Below are 12,450 nucleotides of genomic sequence, written 5' to 3'. Positions count from 1 at the left end.
CCTCTACTTCCAGCCACAACATATCCGGTTCCACCAGCTGCAGGCCCAGCACCCTTCTACCACAAGACCCGAGGGGACTATGTCTGTGGGAGTCACTAGGCTCAAGAGTAAGCCAGAAAGATCACATTGAGACACGTCCTGTCTTCTCCAAGTTGGTTTGATCCAGCGACACAGCTCAATCCCTGTGATGGGGCCTTGGGAGTATTACATGCCAGTCTCACAACAGAGAGACGGGAGCTGGGTTTGCACGGGCTCAGATGATTGGCAAGACATGAGGTACTCAGTCAGTACTAGGCTACCTGCTCAGTACCCGGATGACAGGCAGGCAGGAGATGGTCCCCACAAGAGCTCCAGCTGTGCCCTGACCTGGGGGAAGTGGGGGACTCAGGACATTTGAACCAGGCTCTACAGATAAGGCAGGATTTCAAAAGAGGTGGAGGAGCAGAGAGAGTATCTTGTAGGCAGGGCCAAGGCTCGCTTTTGACCATGTCACTCCTGCTAAAAGCCTGCCTTGGCTTCCTTGTCAAGTGGATAGAATCCAGACCCCCTCAGGCTGGCATGCACAGGGTTTCTCATGCTGACCCCAAGCTGACCCCTCCCTCCGGCATCTCTGCGCTCCCTGCCCTGTCCTCCCCTCCTTCATAGATCCTGGGTGTCAGCCTCGATGGCCAGACATGTGCTTCTCTTCAACCCTGGTGGCTTTGCATAGGCCATTCCCAGAGTGTGGTACCCTTCCCACCCCCACCCCACCCCACCTTCATCTCCTTCTTTCTAGTTCTTTCCACCCCCATCTCCAGTGTCCCACTCCCCATGAAGTCCGCTCCAACTCCCTCTCCCCATACCCAACTGGTTTGAACAATTTGTCCTCCAAGTCCACAGAACAGGACTTTATATGCCAGAAAAATAAACAAATACATGGATGGGGGGCTTACAGAGCCCAAATAAGCCCTGTCAAGGAGATGATACAACGCCACCTGCTCTGTCCTCTTCTCTCTCACTTGCTTCTCACACTGTAAGATAGAAGGGAAGGAGAGGAGCCTTGGCCCCACTCCAAGATAAGGCTGAGAAAACCTTAGGTGTAGGGCTGGAGGTGTGGTTCAAGTGGTAAACATCAGCCTAGTAAACTGGAAGACCTGAGTTCAATCCCATGTACCACTAAAATCAAACAAAAGCAGTGACTAATAGCCAGGTGACAGTGACTCATATCTATAATCCTAGCGACTCAGGAGGCTGAGATATGAGGATGGAGGTTTGAAGTCAGGCTCCACAAAGCTGAAAGACTCTTATCTCCAATGAACCACCAAAAAGCCAAAAGTGAAGGTGTGGTTCAGGTGATAGAGTGCCAACTTTGAGTTGAGGGAGGCTCTCCCTTTCCTCTGGAACTGTTGGAATATGGTGAGACTTTCTTACACTGGCCACACTTCCCAGTGGGTAAGGGTTTGAAAATAGCCAGGTACCATTTTGATCAAAAATAGCCAGGTACCATTTTGATCAAATCACCAAGTCAAGTCTTCCTTCCAGTAGCTCGACGTCAAGTGCTTTGGGATCTCTTCCTTACCCACTCCTCCTTTCCAGCTCCATCCTTCAATTCAACATCGCCCTCCCAGACTCCAGTGTCATCTTACCTCAGTGCCTCCAGCTAAGGGCGGCTCATCCATCTTTCTACCGCACTTCCTGTATTTCCAAATGAGCCCCTCACTTCCGGAAGGCCAAGTCCCTGTCCAAGTTATACAAGGTTCCCTAGAGGCCCACGTCACTCACATGTTGTGTAGTACACAATAGGTCTGACAATTTCCCCGGCTAAGGGATGGAGTCAGACTGGTTGCAGAGGCTACAGAGAGAAGGGACTCCGGTTGCTGGGCATAAAGCAATACAGCCTAAGGTAGGCAGGCCATTCACACTGGTGCTGTGGGAGCCATGGGAAGATATGGAGAGGATTCTGCTTTGAGGGGATGCCTGGCCAGGCTAAGAGCTATCACTGTACAAGCCACTTCCCAACCCAGGCCAGAACCCCAGGCTTCTCCTCCGCTCTGAGTTTTGTGGGGACACAGGAGGGGCTGCCCTCCCCCCAGGTGTTGTGAGAGTCTGGGATCCATCCAGTCACCTTGTTGTTGAAAAGGGACAGACCCTTTTTCATCTGAATGTGTCCTTCTCAGGGGCTTCCTGCAGCCCAGGACTGGAAAAGACTTAGCTCCCAGGGAGGCTAGGAATATAAGGTGTTCAAGGCCCAGAGGGAGAAAGAGTTGGAGCCCCCATCCCATCCATCAGCCACTGCTGGGGGGTGAGGGGGAGAAGGAACAGCTTGGCACTACCTTGGCCCAGCCTGTCCAGAGGAGCTCTGGGCAGGCCTGCAAGAAGCTAGCTACCACATTGAACTGGTGATTGATAGAGAAAGCAGTCTGCAAGAGCAGCCAATGGGACCCAGAAGGAGCAGCCAGGGACAGAGGCAGTCTGTGCCCAACCCTGCCCATCATCCACACCACATACTCTAGGTTCTAGCCAGGGGTCCCAGATCTACAAAACACCTGTCCCTCATGGAGGGTCACCCCCACCCCCACCTGGCAGCAGGCTAGCTGTGCCCTTCCTGTTTGATCCAAGACCCTTGTCTCATTGTCCCCGGGGCGATGGCTTCCCATCTCCAGTGTTTACACAGGTGAACCCCCACTGGATTGGGGGTAGCAGAGGAATTCTTGGCACCCTGATCAATTTGAATTTCAGATTAACGATGAGTAGTTAGTGAAGTTAGATATGGATACAGACAGATACAGATACAGATATATGAACACATATACAGGGTCACACACATACCGACACAAACTTATTAACTAAAGTGTGTTGTATGCAGTGGAAGGTTCCAGTGAGGTCTAAACAGAAGCCAGTTCTCATCCAATGGAGAGAACTGCATAGGCAAAAGCATAGAGTTTGGAAAACCAGCTCAGGAAAAAATTTAAGAGACTCTCTGCTGCTTGGAGCTGGGCTAGAGAGCAAAGAAACTTGGGCCAAATTGTAAAGGGCCTTACAGGTCTGATAAGATGATGGGGACTGGCTGAGTGATGGTAGCCCAGACACCTGTTTTCCTAGCTATTTGGGAGGCTGAGATTTAAGGGTCACCTTTGAAGCCAGCCCAGGCAGGAAAACCCTGAGTTCAAGCCCCAGTACTGGCATTAAAAAAAAAAGTCAGAGCTTTGGCCCAGAAGATAAAGATGCTTATTAATATTAATGAGTGCTCACCTACTCTGCCCACCCTGAGACTATGCTGCAGGTAGCCTTGCTCCATTCAAGGAGATGGAGACAGTAGGGTTCATTTCTTCTTAAGAGGTAGCCCCAGGCTCTGTACCTACCCTATGCAGCTATAAGAGACAGCTATTGGCAGTCTAACCACAGAGCTGCATCCCAACTGCCCCTGTTACAGCTGGGCAGAGCTCAGGGGTAGAAGCACATGCAATGCCTTCCATCTGGGCAGGACACAGCTCACATTTGTCCAGCCTGCCCTCTTGGGAGGGGCGGACCCACAAATGGTGAGTCTGGACTACTTGGGCCAGGATGGAGACAACTCTGAATGTTCCTTCTACTCCAGTCCCTAGGGGGCTCCACTGGGACATGCCCTTCCCCTGCTCCCCTCCAGGGTAGGCTCCGGGCCCCACCAAGACTTGAGGATGCTGAGCCAGACTCTGCTTCATCACAGAGAGCAAAGTCAACAGAGGACTCATCAATAGTTCTTATTGATGTCTCTTGGTGAGCACAGTCCTCTCTCACAGCTTTCCCTGGAGTGCAGACACAGAGGAGGGTTGTAAACATCATGGTACAAGAACCCAGAAGGATCCAGCAGCTGGATCCCATTGTCCTGGGACAAAGCCCAGGTCCCCTAGTCCAGAGGTCCTGAGACTTAAAGGGGTGAGTTCACTATTCACAGGAGGTCAGATGCAGGTTGGCCTCTGACCTAGGAAGCAGTCCCTTCTGCTGTGAACCATAGGGCGCTGACTGGAATGTTGACCTTGGTCCCCTGTCCATCTGGTCATCACAGGTGGCACTGCCACTGCCGCACAGCCATGTCAAGTAAGAGCAAAGAGCAGACTCTTTCTTTTTTGGTCAGTTGTAGGGCTTGAACTCTGGGCCTGAACGCTTTCCCTCAGCACTTCAGCTCGAGGCAAGTGCTCTACCACTTGAGCCACAGGGCCACTTCCTGTTTTCTGGTGGTTAATTGGAGGTAAGAGTCTCACAGACTTTCCTGCCAGGGCTAGCTTTGAACTGCCATCCTCAGATCTCAGTCTCCTGAGTAGTTAGGATTACAGGCGTGAGCCACCAGTGCCCGGCAAGAGCAGACTCTTAAAACCAAAGGCTCCTGGCTAGCAGAAGCACAGGAGGACTCTAGCCCCCGTCAAGTATCTGGGCAAACGCTGGGTCTGGCTGGGTCCTCTCTGCCCTTCAGAATGATTGTTTCCTCCCCTGTTTGAAGGACACAGGTAAAGCACGCTATGAAGACTGGAGCTGCTCAAAGGCAAGTGCTCCGCCAGCTCCCCAGGGATGCGGAGAGAGGCGAGGCCTGTTCTCCAGCATCAGCAGAAAAAAAGACAGAAGCAGCCAGAACGGAGCCGGATAACACTGGGGGCCAGGGACAAGTTCAATACTGCAGTCTCTCTGGTTTGTTTGTTTGTTTTGGTTGAAATGGGAAGTGACTGGGAATGGGTGCAAGATTCCTCTGGGGGATGAGGAAAATGTTCTATGATTCGATGGTGATGATTGTTACCCAGCCCTGGGGATAAACTATAAACTATGGAATTGTACACTGGAAATGAATGGACTTCCATCAGTGAAACTGAACTCTCTCTCTCTCTCTCTCTCTCTCTCTCTCTGCCTCTCCCTGCCTCTCTGTCTCTGTCTTCCTCTGTCTTTCTCTCTCTCTGTCTCTCTCTGTCTCTGTCTGTCTGTCTGTCTGCTTCTCTCTCTCTCTCTCTCTCTCTCTGAACCAGCATGGAGGTTTGTACTCAAAGCCTGGTCACTGTCCCTTAGCTTTTTCACTCAAAGCTAGAGCCACTTGAGCCACAGCTCCATTTCTTTTGTTGTTGTTGTTTTGTCTTTCTTTCTTTCTTTCTTTCCTTCCTTCCTTCCTTTCTTTCTCTTTCTCTCTTTCTCCCTTTCTTTCTTTTCTTTCTTTCTTTCTTTCTTTCTTTCTTTCTTTCTTTCTTTCTTTCTTTCTTTCTTTCTTTCTTTCTTTCTCCCTTTCTTTCTTTCTTTCTTTCTTTCTTTCTTTCTTTCTTTTTTGTTGGTCATAGGGCTTGAACTCAGGGCCTGGGCACTGTCTCTGAGCTCTTTTGCTCAAGGCTAGCACTCTACCGTTTTGGGCCACAACTCTACTTCTGTCTTTCTTTTTGTGTGTGTGGTGAATTGGAGATAAGAGTCTGACAAACTTTCTTGCCTGGGCTGACTTGGAACCACAACCCTCAGATCTCAGCCTCCTGAGCAGCTAGGAGTATACACATGAGATATCCTGCAGCAATGGAGAAGAGAAAATGTGAGATTGTTCTCCAGTCTCCTGAGAATTAAAAAGAAAAAAGATATTATCTTCCCCTACAAGTTTAGATTCCTATACACTGGAATTTTTTGAAGCAGGATCCATAAGTATTCAAAGCTAAAACCCAATAACCCTTGTAAACAGCTCGGTGCCAAGGCCCTGATGAGGCATTTGCTCGGGCTTGAAGGGACTACAAGAATGGCCACCATCCTGAGTCTAGCTGTTTTGGGCCTCCTGTAATGGATTGATAGACACCACCACCACCACTACCACCACCACCACCACTACCACCCCCCCACCCCCACCCCCGCCCCACAAGCCTGAATCTTTCTCCTGATTTTTCCCCTCCATCCTGGGGATGGAAGCCAGCTGTGTCCTTAATTGACTACTGTCCTGGGAAATGTTCTACCCTACCCTTCCTTGCCCATTGCTAACACCACCTCCTCTAAGCAACCTTCTCTGCCCCTCTCATAGCCCCTGGGTCCCTCTTCCTTGCCGGGAGAGTCTGAGCAACCCAGGCTAGATCTGGAGGACTTGAAGGGCAGTTGGCCCTGACCAGAGCCTGCAATGGAGCTCCTGCAAGGGACTGTCAAAGGTGGTGCTACGTCATGGTTTGCTTGTGCCTTCCTCCATCCCCGGCTAGGCCCGCATTGCAAAAAATCACCATCTGAAGAGTTTGACTAGTAGATGCCAACTTCTTAGATGTCCCACCCTAACTCAAGGACTGACAAGCCCACTGGAACTGTCCGTCACTGGGATGGAGCCAAAGGTCAAGGCCAGGCTTGGCCGCACCCCCAGCCCTGATTCAAATTTTTCATCATCAGCATGGGAATAACAAGCCAAGCCTGCCCCCCTCTTCCTTCTTGCTCTGTGGGAGCCCTGCCCTACCTGGGGAAGCACTCCCCACCTCTCAGATGACATGATGCCACTGGAAGGCGGAGGAAAGGACCCAAGACAGAATGAAATGGAGACCCACTTTCTTTCCCAGCAAAGCTTCAGTTTCTCCTTTTGTCATAGAGGTTGGCAAGATGTCTCTTGCTGATCAACTAGAAGAAGGTAGGTCTGTCAGGACCAGTGGAGCTGAGGCTCTCAGCCAGGAAAGGAGAAACAGAAGGGACGAGGGGTGGGGGTAAGGGGGTGGTAGGGAGCTGCCTGTATGTGGTGTCTGGAGACAATGGACCCTGGCGTCCATTCCTTACCCGCCATGAAGCAGGGTCAGGCCAGGAGCAGGAGGTCACCTCTCATCCAAGAGACTCTGGCACTAGACTGCCTTAGGTCCAAATCTTGGCCTCCCCATTGCCTACCTAGGGGCGTCCCCCAGCCTTCTGGGCCCTAGGACTTCATAGGCCTCGTGCATGGTCTTGGGGTTAGTAAGGTTGCTGTAAGGGGAAAATGTTCAGAAATGGCCCAGCTCCCACAATGCCCTGCAACATGAGACACTATCTGAAAAGTAACTAAAAAGGGTTCTGGGGTATTATTGAATCGAACTTTACAGGATGCTGCCTTTTGGGGAAATCTAATACATTTCTTAACACTCTATATAAATTTATAGTTGCCTCAAAAATAAAAGATACTACTTGAGCTATGGCTCAAGTAGTAGGGTACTCACCTTGAGCTGAAGAGCTAGAGACAGTGCCCAGGCCCAGACTGATAAAATGACCGATAAAATGAATAGATAGATAGACAGACAGACAGATAGATAGATAGATACATAGATATAAAAGACAATTTTAAAACTTAGATATAGAAATACAAAGTATTAGAATCATTATCTGAGTCTTCTTTGTCTTTTCTTCTCCTTTTCTTCTTCTTCCTCCTCCTCCTCTTCCTTTTCCTCCTTCCTCAGGCACTTGAGTTTTTAAAACACCATCAGGCTGAGTACCCATGTAAATCATACTTATAATCCTAGCTACTCAGGAGGCTGAGATCTGAGAATTGAGATTTAAAGCCAGCCTGGCAGACACATCTAGGAGATTCTGATCTCCAGTTAACCAGTAGAAAGCTAGAAGTGGAGGTATAGTTCAAGAATGCCATCCTTAGCATCAAAAGCTAAGCAAGAGCATGAGGCCCTGAATTCAAGCCCCAATTTGGGGGATTTCAATGTGCCTAAGAGTCTGTGACTCAGATGGCCCTTAGAGGGTGCCCAGCACACCAGCCCCCTCCCTCCAGCCAGAGTCCACCAAACTGAAGCTGTTTCCTGGAGGCCACATGAGCACCTCCCAAGCTGGCCTATTCCAGAACCATCAAGTTGGGCTGCCTTAGAGGGAGTCTCAAGACCTCCTCATAGTCTCCACAAGGGGTTTCCCGCAAGAGCAATGCCCCCAACATATGGGAAGTAAAAGCTGCTGGTTCCTAAAGTCTAGTCCTGGGAACTGTTCTGGTGTTTATTAGTCAAGAACTTGAGAGCCAGACCCAGGGAGACAGGCCCCCCTCTCTCAATGGGAAGATTTTCAAGACTTTCAGTTTGTAGGCCAGCACAGTATGTAGGATTGAGTGTCTTCATTCTTATCTGCCAAGAAAGAACATGCAGAAAATAAATTAGGAAAGCAGCCAGGAGCCGGTGGCTCATGCCTGTAATCCTAGCTACTCAGGAGGCTGAGATCTGAGGATTGCAGTTCAAAGCCAACCCAGGGCAGGAAAAGTCCGTGAGATTCTTATCTCCAATAAACCACTCAGAAAACCAGATAGATGTGGCACTGTGGCTCAAGTGGTAGAGCGCTAGCCTTGAGCTGAAGAACTGAGGGACAGTGCCTAGGCCCAGAGTTCAAGCCCCACGACCAACAAAAAAAAAAAGGAAACTGGAAGTAGTACTGTAGCTTAAATTGGTAGAACACTAGCCTTGAGTGAGTTCAAGCTTCACAACCAACAAAAAGAAAGAAAGAGGAAGAAAGAAAGGAAGGAAGGAAATAGTATTAGCCAAGTGCTGGTGGCTCATGCCTGTAATCCTAGCTAGTCAAGAGGCTGAGATCTGGAGCATCATAGTACAAAGCCAGCCCAAAAGTCATCTCCAATTAACAAGCAAAAAGCAAGACTAATAAGTATGAACCCCTGAGTTCAAACCCTAGTACTATTAAAAAAAAAAAAAGCAGGCAGGTGTTGGTGACTCACCTGCAGTCTGGGAAACGTATTTGGGGCAGCAGAGAGCTCAGTAGGCCAGGGTGGTCCAAGTCAGATTTTCTCAACCCAGCGATGAGCTGGGCTTGAGAAAGTGGTTCCAGAAGTGATACAGAATATGTCACAAAGACCAGGCACTGGTGACTCACACCTGTAAGCTACTTAAGAGGCTGAGATTTGAAGATCAAAATTTGAAGCCAGCCAAGGCAGACAAATCAGAGAAACTCTTATTGCCAAATAACCAACAAAAAGCCAGAGTAGAGGTCTGGCTCAAGTGGTAGAGTGCCAGCCAGCCTTGAGCAAAATAGACAAGGAAGAATACAAGTCTATGAGTTTAAGCTCTAGTACTAACATAAAATAATGAAAATAAATAAATAAATAAGGCAATTTATTGACAATACTAGAAAAAAGAACACAGCATTTAGAAGTAAATTTAATAACAGAAATTTAATTGCACTCCAAAAACTATAAAACATTGCTTAAAAAAATTAAAGAACTGCCAGGCGCTAGTGTCTCAGGCCTGTAATCCTAGCTACTCAGGAGGCTGAGATCTGAGGATCATGGTTCAAAGCCAGCCCAGGCAGGAAAGTCTAGGAGACTCTTACCTCCAATTAACCACCAGAAAACCAGAAGTGGCTCTGTGGCTCAAGTGGTAGAGTGCTTGCCTTGAGCTGAAGAGTTGAGGGACAGAGCTTAGGCCTAGAGTTCAGCCCCATGACCAAAAAATAATAATAATAAAAAAAATCTGATTAAATGAAGATACAAGTAAATATTGATGAATTAGAAAACTCAGTATAATTAAAATGGCAATTTTCCTCAAGATACCAGTAAAATTCCTACCAAATTTGTATCAAAACCTCAACAGGCTACTAGTTCTGTTTGTTTGTTTATTTGTTTAGAAACTGACAATTTGGTCCTAAAAATTGACATGGAAATAGAACAATTCACAAGGCTAAAACAAATTTGAAAACCAAGAACCAAGTTAAGAATCTACCAGATTTTTAATTTTACTATAAAACCATAGTAAAATTTGGTTGACAGTGTTGTATCAGTACAAAGACAGACATGTAAATCAATTCCACAAAACAGAAATTCAGGAATAAACTCACACAGGCACAGTCAATTGATTTACAACAAAATGCCAAGATAATTATTCAGTGAAGAAAGGATTGTCTTTTGTACAAACAATACTGGAACAGTTAAATATCTATATAAAAAATAAATAAAAGCTTAGATCTTTACCTCACATCATTCAAAAAAAAATTCAAAATAGACCAAAAATCTAAATGTGAAATTACAAGCTGAGCATGATAGTCTATACCTGTAATTCCAGCTATTTAGAAAGGCAGTGGCAGGAGGATTGAGAGTTCCAAGCCTGCCTGTGCAAAGTTACAGAGCAAGACTCTAAGAAATAAAAGACAAACAAAACACCTAAAGGGTACTGCTCAAGAAAAGAGTACTTATCTGGTATGCTTGAGATCCTGGGTTCAATCCTGGTACCCCCAAAAAGAACTGAAACTACAACATATAGAAGAAACACACACACAACATATAGAAGAAACACAGAGAGAGAAAGAGAGAGAGAGAGAAGGAACACTTTATGACTTTGGATTAAGCAATGATATCTCACCAAACCAAACTGCTAAATCAGACTTCATCAAAATTTAAAACTTTCATACTACGAAACACTTCAGGAAATGAAAAGACAAGATGCAAACTGAGGCGGGTGGAGGGAAACACGTGTAAACTTCTGGTGGAGAAGTTATTTTGGGAACCTATGAAGAACTTTTACAACTCAATGAACAGACAAGCTATGGCTGGTAGTTGGGATCAGGGGTAAGAGCACTTGCCTTTGCCTTCTCAAGGCCTTGAATTCCACATCCAGCTCTGAAAATAATAATAATAAAGGGGAATAAAATTAAAAGAAGGGCCAGGCACCAGTGGCTCACACCTGGAATCCTACCTACTCAGGAGGCTGAGATCTGAAGATCACAGTTTGAAGCCCGGGTAGGAAAAGTCCATGAAACTCTCATCTCCAATTAACCAGCAAAAAGCCAGAAGTGGAGCTGTGGCTCAAGTAGTGGAGATCTAGCCTTGAGTAAAAAAAAAAAAGCCCAAGGACAATGTCCAGGCCCTGAGTTCAAGCCCCAGTCCCTGGCCCACCAAACAGACCTGGTGAAGCCTTGTGTAGAGTGGGGTGGGGGGACCGGAGGAGGAGAGAGTGAGGTGGGGGATGCCTATGGACATTGGAGAGACAGCACTGAGAGTTCCCCACAAGTCTGATTGACAAACAGACAGCATGAGAAAGGGATCAGGTCCCGAAGGCCTCTCCCATGGCCTCTCCTTTCCTCACCTAGCTTGTAGCATGAAAACTATCATTTCGGGGTTCATTACCATTTCCCCACAAGAAAAAAATCAGTTGGCAAAACAAAACTGGCAGACTTGTATGTTGCCTTGGTATGAGAGGGGACAGCAGTCTGTCAGTCCCCAGGGAGAACAACAGTGTCAAACATCCAGGGAGAGCAGGCCACCTCCCAGGGGGCACCCACACCTGTCAGGCCCTGCAATGGGCTGCCCAGGGCCCAGCTGCCAGTGAGGCGGGGGAGGGTACAGTGACCATTGTCTCTGTCTTAGTAATGACACCAGGGCCTGACAGCTCCTGCGGAACCTTTTGTCCCCCAGCCACCCTCCCTAGGCTGGCAATTAGCCCTCCCGATGGCCATGGCTGCTGTCAGGAATTCTTGACACTTGGGGGGAGCAAAGCCTTATCAGGTTGCTGGGCCACATGGCTCATTATGCTAGGGGCATAGGCTTCAGGCCCCCAGACCCTTCTGATCTCTGTAGGGTAGAAAGGACAGGTGAGCCAGCTTGTCACTTTTATTCCCTTTCCACATCAGTAGACAGAGGCTACTGGTGACAGTTTTCTTGTCTCTTTCCCTCTGGAGTCCCTGGGCCCGGCCTAGAGCAATCCATGGGAAGGGCTCTGCTGGGGACTCACCAAGAGCCAGAGAGAGCAGGGTGATGGAGGGCAAATGGTCTAGGAGAGGGACTCAGGGCCTGTGCTGCCTTCACAGTGGGGTGGTCAGGCAGTGTGGCCTTTAGGAAGTCCTTGTCAGAAAATCTAGCAGGAGGAGCTAATCTGGACTCCCCAAAGTGTGGAGCACACCTACCATAACTCTAATTTAATGAGCCAAAGAAGTGTGTGTGTGTGTGTGTGTGTGTGTGTGTGTGTGTGTGTGTGTCTGTGTCTGTGTCTGTGTCTGTGTGTCTGTGTCTGTGTGTGTCTGTGTCTGTTGGTTCTAAAGCCTGAACTCAGGGCCTGGACACTGTTCCTGAGCTTTTTCACTCAAGGCTGGCACTCTACCACTTGAGTCATACCTCCACTTCCAACCTCTTGATGATTAATTGGAGATAAGAGTATCACAGACTTTCCTGCCTGTGGCTGGCTTCAAGCTATGATCCTCAGATCTCAGCCTCCTGAACAGCCAGGATTACAGGAATGGACAAATGCCTCAAAGCACCATTTTGAATTGAATCATTTAGGATCAAATAGATAAAAAGAAGAAGAGCCTAGAATCTTAAGAGTAATGATAGAAACATATGTATCACTTGCATTAACGAAAGGTTAGCATAACTCTCCCAAAAATTTCGTACCAAGTAAGCATGCTTGACACATGCTTAGGCCCTGGAGTTCTGTTCGAAGTTGTTCCTGTTGGAAAAGCTCCCTAGCCCATCTTTTCCAGCTTGCGTAGACACTTGGTTTGTGGGCAATCTCAGATGCCACGGGAATGAGGACCTCACGCATTTCCATGTTCCCCACTTCT

Source organism: Dipodomys spectabilis, unplaced genomic scaffold, assembly GCF_019054845.1.
Source record: "Dipodomys spectabilis isolate Male_0828 unplaced genomic scaffold, ASM1905484v1 ptg000136l, whole genome shotgun sequence".
Classification (NCBI taxonomy): domain Eukaryota; kingdom Metazoa; phylum Chordata; class Mammalia; order Rodentia; family Heteromyidae; genus Dipodomys; species Dipodomys spectabilis.
The sequence above is the reverse complement of the archived record's forward strand: the minus strand, read 5'-3'. Positions refer to the sequence as shown.